General features: G+C 34.9%; 1 pseudogene; it reads right to left on the bottom strand.

Moving 5' to 3' along the window:
- Positions 1–3,123: 3,123 nt before the first annotated feature.
- Positions 3,124–8,697, bottom strand: LOC129475361 (nck-associated protein 1-like; annotated as a pseudogene).
- Positions 8,698–8,976: the final 279 nt, after the last annotated feature.

Raw genomic sequence — 8,976 nt, 5'->3', positions numbered from 1 at the left:
GCTCAAGCATCCCAGGTCATCTTTAGACTGCAATGCTGGCAGCAAGAATTTCAAGCCAGTGGATCCTAGCTTGCTGGACTCCATAGGGGTGGGATCCGCTGCGCTAGACCACTTGGCTCCCTGGCTTCAGCCCCCTTTCCAGGGGAGTAAATGATTCTGTCTCATTGGTGTTCCAAGCACCACTGGGGTATGAAAAAAAACTCCTGCAGTTAGTTCGGTGTCTGCCCAAATGGTCACTCAGTTTTGTGCTTCAAACCCAGAGCCCTGGGGGTATAGCCACCAGAGGGAATCTCCTGGTCTGTGGGTTGTGAAGACCGTGGCAAAAGCATAATATCTGGGCTGGATTGCACCATTCCTCATGGCACAGTCCCTCATGGCTTCCATTGGCTAGGGAAGGGAGTTCCCTGACCCCTTGTGCTTCCCAGGTGAGGCAATGCCCCACCCTCCTTCGGCTTGCTCTCCCCGGGCTGCACCCACTGTCTAACCAGACCCAATGAGATGATCCCGGTACCTCAGTTGGAAATGCATAAATCACCCATCTTCTCCATTGATCTCGCTGGAAGCTGCAGACCAGAGCTGTTCTTATCGGCCATCTTGCCAGCCCTACTCCTGTTATGTTATTTTTACAGATGAGGAAACTGAGGCTTGGTAACAGAGAGCATTTTGGTCAAAGCTGCCCAGCTAGTAAGCAACAGAACCAGACTTAAAACCCAGGCTGTCTGACTCCAGAGACTGAGTTCCCAACCAATACATGACAATTATTTTTAGAGCATATAGCTAAATAAGTGGCACTGTCAGTAAATATTTAAGAATGCAGAAGAGGGAGAAAATTTTTCCTCTAGGCTAAAAATGATAAAATATATATATAGATGTGAATTTTCATGAATATGTAAAGTTTAGTTGTACTTTGGAGCAAACAAGCTTGATATATTAAAATGGAAACTTGAAAATAGAACCATTAGAATATGAACATTTGCATTACAAAGGTTTATTTGCTTTACAAAGAATCATCACAGAGTGCTGGCTTCCACAGCACATATACTAAAAACAATCATCACAGGTTTCCTTTAAGTAACAGTATTCTCCATTGTGCTCAGAATACAGTTGGCTCCCTCCCCACAAAGTAAAGAAAGAAATTAAAATACACAATGTTTCAGTAATATGACTATTTTATACAACAGGATATAACTTTACCAAATTTCATATGCGAACTCTGAGGCCTTTAACAATACCAAATAGATAAGAAAAAAAAAACTTAGTTATCATCTTATCTGACTCCCTCATTTTATACATGAGAAAATGGAAGCTCAAGAGAAGTGATTTGGCCAGAATTTTACAGCTAGTTAGTTAATGGCACCTTCATTAGGGGTTTGCAAACCCCATGTCCTTTGTCTTCCCACCCAGTTTTCTTTAAAACTATACCTCCTCACTGTTCTTTAATAAGAAACAGAAATAACATCAATACATGTTAGGTAACATATACTTACTTCTCTGTTGTTTTAATGCATGGACATATGTGATCCTAAATACGAGAAGATTAGGAAGCAATGAAGTATCCCATATTTACTTGGAAACTCCTATTGCAGCAACTCAAGTTTCATGTGTTTCTCTCATCCAATTTCTCTCACCTTGTTAGGGTCTCCATTCATATGTCTGAAAACTAAGAGGGTATTTTGTTGGTTCTATGACTACATCCCTTTATCAGTGGACTCTGACATGTTTCAAATGTGATGTCAAATGTGTGTAGTTGCTTTACATAAGTGATTCAGAAAAGCTTTCTCTACTAATTCACCAGGCCCAATAGAGTTACTGTATAAATTATTGGAGTAATACTTATAAAAGGTTAAAGGTAAAACTGTCTATTTTCACTCCTGATTTCTCTGGAGCATAATATAAGCAGTAGATAGGTGAGGTATGAAAATAAGCTATAAAGTCCCAGGAAGAATTTTCACGTGGATGATCATAGATGAAGTATAAGCACTGACTCTCTTGAATTGTGGTGGATCTAATAGCCTATAGTCTATGTGACCGGAATTTCTATCAAGTCAATATCCAGTCCTCACTCTTAGGGGTGTTTGACTCATACCATTTATATTTTGGTCTGGTTCATTAAACATATAATTTATTGGTTATTAAAATGCCCTGCAGTATTTTTCCATTACAGAAAAATATAAAAAGTGATTTATGCAGCTTGTGTGTAAATTGATACATGTCATAAAGACAAGAGTAGTAATTTGTTTCCAAACAGTACTTCTTTACTATCAGAACCGGTTACAGCTTTCAAAGCCTAATCACACAGAAAACTTGATTAAATCTGCCAGTTGTATTGGTTTGTATGCAAAATGCTCCCTTCATAAAAATCTATTGCTCTAGATAGTGTGTACTACTCTTTTAGCCTTTGGTCACAAGATGCACCTGTACAAATTGATATATAAAAATGGACCTATCAAGGAAAAGAAAAATTCTTGGCCCACATGAGGTTACCTATTTCATGCTTTATTTCCCCAGCAGTCATTTCTAGCAGCAGGGCAGACAAAACTGAAGACAAACGGTGAATCAAAGGAAGGACAAAATGAAATGAAAATGAAGGACAAAAATGATAAGATATTTGCAAGGAACATCTATTTGATGTTGTATCTATTGATCATAAACAAAAATCCAAGCCCACGGGTTATGGTTCTGGATCATCAAACCTCATCTTGACTCAAAGTGGCTACCCGAAATATTCTTCCCCAAACACCAATGTTTGCTTTTTCTAAACGGAATATTTCTCACCATAAAATAAAGCATTCTCATTTCAGGAAAAGGTCAACTATGGCTGAAAATTCCTTACAGTACTAATGACTTTTTCAATCATATTTCTCCTTTGAATACATATGGTTTCTTTCCCTCTGGAATGTCACTTATTTGCTTTTAGCTTCTCCCTTGCCTGCAATGCTAGAGCTATGCATACCATGATTCGAAGACTAAATCACATGCTTGTCATTTCAGAGCCATTAATTTCAGTAAATAAGCATGTGTTGGGTTTTAAGTATTCTATTATCAAATTCACCATGTATTTGGTGCTCTTTTACTCCAAATAATATTTTGTAGGGGAGTTTTAATGCCACTTAGACACCATTATCATAAATGAATGGTAGCAATGTTCTTAAGAGCTGCAAATTCTGCTACTTCACCTTCTACAGCCGTAAACTCATTCACCCTACCCATCCTAATGGGGCTGGATTAATGAAGCTTTCAAAAGTGCAACATTTGGTGAAAATTAGAGAAGTACCTGAAAGACTGGTTATTTGCAAATTCACTAGCAAATAAGATTGTGATTTTGGCTGCTGACTAGCGTGTATGTAATATCCTTCTGTATTACTTCTAATATGCACCACATCCAAGTGTCTAGCATCCACACTAATGGAAGGGAGCAATAAAACAGATAATATGAAGTGGCAGGTGATTTGCTGATTTCCTTGTTAAGGAGTAGAGAGAGAAAGGGGTGTAGGAGATGCCACAAGAGAAAAGTGCAGCTTATTTTTTCCTTCTAAGGGTAGCCATAAGAAAAAAATCAAATACAAATAATTTGTCTTTGAAAATTGCCTACCTTGCCCATTACCTACTTTCCCTATGATCTAGTATCTTTGTTAATCTCGTAGCTGTTGAGGATGCCCACAAGGCTATTTCTCTTGTTCTCCCCAAAGGGCCTACTACTCTGCACATATCTTTGCTCTCTTACCCATCCAAAATCAAGCCATGCTTTCTCTATGTTACATTTCACTTTGTCACTTATGCTTTCCAAGGTGACATAGCACACATGCTGCCATTCTGTCCCCCAAATGCCCATGGCAGACCACAATAGTCAGGTATTCCACTTTTTCTAACTAGGCCCAGAGTCAGCCTCAGAGCCTTTCTCAACAGTCCATGCAGTCATTACTATTTCAATGAAACAAAAAAGTATGTGATAAAAATTAGATTATTTGAATACAAAGATACTTTTATAGTTTGATAAAGGGTATCACAAGTTTTAGCAGAGAATCACCAGACACATTTCCAATAAAGTAAGAAAGAAAATACAAGTGTTTTTACTATTGCTGCAGTTATGTAGCATTGGAAGGGTGACAATGACAAGTAAAGCATTCTGAAGTCTTCGTGTAGTTCAGGTGTAGGGTAACAATGCTGACAATTTTACAATTTGCTTGGTTGAAATAAACATGTTAAAATAACTAAGTAGCCACTAATTTTTTAAATGAATCAATCCAAAATATTACAAGAAAGAAGAAACAAAGGAAATAGAAAAAATAGTACAAATAGAGAATACATAAGATAATTTATATACATTCAATTACTCAGTAGGCACTGTAAATGTAAATGGACTAAACTCTCAAGCTAAAAGACAAAGATTGTTACATGGGCTCTTAAAAATATCCATTTATACACCTTTTAATAGAGTATACATAAATATTAATGTTAATAGATGAAAACATTGTACTATGCAGTTGTAACTCAAATAAAGTGGCTATAGATACATTAGTACCAGATAAAACAGACTTTAATTAAAAACAAACAAACAAACAAAACCTTGTACTAAAGACAAAGATGATCTCTACATAATAACAAAGGTTCAATTTTCCAGAAAAATAAAGCAATTCTAAACTTCTTTTAATCAGGTAAGATAGCTCCCAAAACTTAAAACAATAACAGATTTACAGAGAGAAGTTGAATAATATATCATCATTATGAGGGCTTTCAAAATGAGCCTTTCAGTAATTGACAATTTGAATATATTAAAAATTAGTGGGATGTGGAAGATTTGAATCATACAATTCACAAGCTTGATCTCATGGACATAAATAGGATATTGTACCCAACAAGTGTACACTATACATTTTTTATAAGTGTACAAGTCTCATTTAAGAAAATTAACCACAAGCGAGACTGTGAGGATAGCTTCAACAAATTTGAAAGGAATGTTATCATATGAACAAAATTCTTTGACTATTCCATAAGTAAGTGAAAAATAACAAGAAAAACTCATTTATCAGCAACTAAAGACAAACAAATTCTAAACAGCTCATAGGTCAACGAAGACTTTATAATGAAAATGAGAAAATACAACTAAATGATCACAACAACATTAGGCATTCAAACACACAGGATTCACTTAAAGTGGTATTTGGAAGACATTTTATAGTCTTAAGGTGGTATATTATGAAAGAATAAAGGTTGAAAATAACAATTAAATTATTCATATCAAAAACTTCAAAAATAATAACTAAATCAAAGGAAAATGAAGAATAGTATTTAAGGAATTAGAAAACAAATGTACATATAAGACCAACGAAGACATAAGTTCTTTGAAAATTTTTTTAAATGAAAAATTTCTAATGGAATTAATCAAGGAAAAAAGAGAGAGAGAAAGGGCAACAATATTAGGAGTGAAAAGAGGATAACTGTAGATGTTGATATTAAACAGATAGTGCACAATTTTTATAATAAATTTGAAAACTTGAATGAGTAAATTCCTAGAAAAATATAATTTATCAGAAGTGACTCAAGGAGAAATCAAAAACCTGAATAACCCTCTATCTATTAAATAAATTTGGCTTATAGTAAAACAAAACAAAACAAAAACATTAAAAAAAAAACTTCCAATGAAGAAAACACCAGGACCAGGCTCTAACAAGTTTCCAGATAAATGCCAAGAAACAGATTATTTCAGTCTTACTCAAAGTCTTCCATAAAATACCAAAGGCAAAACCCTCCTAATTTATTTTGCAAGGCCAATGTAGCATTTATATTAGAACCAGACAAGAAAAGTTCAAACAAAACTTGTATGCTTTTGATGAGAAGGTACTTTGTTCCCACCACTTTGCAAAACAAAGAATGCTGACCCTATGGATGAATAATGATATCAATTATCTCATTTAAGATTTATGATAACTTTAATTTCAAAAATAGAAAAAAAAATAAAGTAGGGGTATCATATGATGGTGAAGAAAAAAAAATGCTTTGTAATTTTATTAGGTAATGGTGATCTGTTCCCTCTTTCATTCCCCACAGTGGTTAATTCAAACTTTTAGTGCTATGCTTTTCAAGTCCACTTCCTCTTCTTTGCCTCTGGCTTTCACTTCCTTTTTTCAGAGATAATGCAGAAGTCATTGAGTCTAAAATCTCTCAATATTATTTCCTCCTCAACACTTATTTATATCCGTACATAATCTTAGCCTCTCTCCTCCCATTACAGAAAAAGCAACTGATGTAATGGTTTCCCATCTCCTCCATCACTTCATTCCATCAATTATTCCCATTTTGTCCTATATCTCCAACATTGCTATTTCCATTTGTTCTTTTTCAATTTAAGTTAATAACATCATCATCCACCCACTCATTTAGGCAAGTTAAAACATGAAAGAAGTTCCTGACACCTCACTCTTCCTTGCTCTCCCCCTTCCAAATCTGCACAATAACCAAGTCTTCTTGCCAATTATATCCCTTCAATATTTCTCACATTTTCCCTTTCCTTTCATTCCACTGCCACTATCTTGGTTCAGGCCTTCATCATCATTCATTTCTAGACTGATACAGTGCTTCCTAATTAATAGCATAGCTCAGAAGAAAAGCATGGACCTTGAAGTCAGTTCATATTCAGATACCAATAATATATTTTACTGCAGTTGTGACTGTAGGGAAATTAACCTCTTTAAGCCTTATCTTCCTCAGCTGTAAAATGGAGATAATAATGCTTGTCAATAAGTGTTATTGTAGTGATAAGGGGAAATTATGAATATAAAACATTTAATACTATACCTTGCACATAGTAAGCACTCAAGAAATGTGAACTCCTTGTCTTCTTATAACTTATTGTCCTCCAGCCCCTTTGCTATCCTGCCATGTGACTTTAACAGAAATCTGATAGGTCACTTCCCTAATGAAAATCATTTGGTGGTTTTGGTTTGACCACGTGTTCAAATTCAAACTCCATTAACTTAGGACATAAAACTCTTCATAGGTTGACTCTCTACTCCTGTCTTCATTCATGCTTCAAATTCATGAACTCCTTGAAGACATAAAGGGAATTTGTCTTATCCATCTTTAAATCTCTAGGGTCTAACAACAGTGTTAGGTTCAAAATAAAGACTGTCAACAGATGATAATCTTTTAAAGAGTGCAGCCATCTGGTCTGGTTTGTCAAAGCTGGTCCACATTTGTGTTAACACATCAACATTCTCCACAAATTTCTTAAGTTTAGCAACTTGTGATGAAATATGCCACATAAAGCTTTCACTTAGGAACTTCATACCATATGGGCCTAGCAGTTCTAATACTGACCTCATTTCTGATATGTCAGAATATTTCTCTGCATTGAATGTTAATTCATTTTCTGTAGGTAATTTCACAAATGCTTTAATTGCAGGGAAATAAGCTATATGATCATAGCTGACTTATCTTAACAAAGTTTCCAAATACCAATTTGTGTATAGACTCGTAATGATTGGCTCTCCATAGCTGCCCAAATGTTGTGTTTGTTGAAGAAGAAGATCATTGAATACTCTTAGAATATCAATCTACATGTAGTTTTACATTGGCTGGAGTATGGTCATGTGTGCTCTTACACTTGTTAGAATCTCTGATGGTTTTGCATTTTGTGTGTGGCTCAATTATACATAATCATCTCAACAACTGACTTAGTAAAGAGGATTTCCAGATGGGAAGTCAAATATTCTCATGGAGTAAAGGTATGTTTCCATACCATCGTGTTTGAGACACAATTTAGAAAGTGCGGTGTGCAATTTGTCAAGTTTGGTCACAACCAGCCTGTTTTTCTTCATGTTCTTAATGCCTGGTTTCTCCCTTTCAGGTTACCCTTTCTTACTAGTCTGTTTTGTTTTGTTTTGTTTTGTTTTGTTTTGTTTTGCTTTGTTGATTTCTTATTCACTGCTTGACTGGTGGTTTTGGCATAATACTTGGGCGGCAACTGGTCACTAAGAGTACACTGTTCTGTGCAAATATCTGTGATGATATTTCAAGCTCATTTTGCCTTTTCATCTAGAAATATATTACATAAGGGAAGACTACATTCTCCAATATGATGTAACCCTGCTGCACACAGTTCATGAATGCAACTGATAAAATGAGTGCAATGTAGTGAAAATGCAGTTCAGTATCTTGACTGAGAAAGTAACTCCAAACACTGTTAAAGCATCTTCTCGAGAGCATGACTATAAAAACAAAATATGTAGAGCTTTGATGTTTTAAGCAACATTTCCACCAAAGAATCTATTTTTGGTATGAAAAAAATATTGTATTCATCTTGTTTCCAAGTTCTCTGTGATCTGAAAGGCCAAGTGAAGCCTTAGAGACACTAGTATATGCCTGTAACCTAAACCAATCTAATCTCATTTATATAAAATCAAATACTCCCCTATCTTCGACTTATTTTACACTTACAAAGGTCATAGTGTTAACAACAGAGGACATGATGATTGAGTCATCTTCCCAGCAAACAGAAAGGTTCTGCATGAGTTCATTGAGGACAACAGCATCAAACCCAGAAAGGTACTGCATGTAATACCTTTGCATTATAGGTCCATATTTTAAAACGTTTCCCAAATTAAATACCATAAAAATGCACAACATTAAAAATAGTAAAAGACTGCTTAGTATTAGAAGCAGATCATGTCCTGAAATTCTAAAATCAGCAGCATACATTGTTGCTTGTATAAAGCCTAGTGATATTTTTAGACTAAATTTCATGGTGCCCTGTTGGCATTAGCACAACCATTGTACTCTGCTATATAATAAACAATCTTAGAGATTTATCAACTATTGATACAAATGTTAGTCCTTAACCACTTTTTATATGTTTTAAATTTTGAAAATTCAAGTGTACCTGCCATAACATAAAAATAAACATTAGACTGTATCACAAAAAAAGGTACTTTTAAAATACAGAATACATTTTCATTCAAATACACATTTAACTTTTAA

This window comes from Symphalangus syndactylus, chromosome X (assembly GCF_028878055.3).
Source record: "Symphalangus syndactylus isolate Jambi chromosome X, NHGRI_mSymSyn1-v2.1_pri, whole genome shotgun sequence".
Lineage (NCBI taxonomy): Eukaryota > Metazoa > Chordata > Mammalia > Primates > Hylobatidae > Symphalangus > Symphalangus syndactylus.
This window is presented reverse-complemented; position numbering and strand designations above follow the sequence as displayed.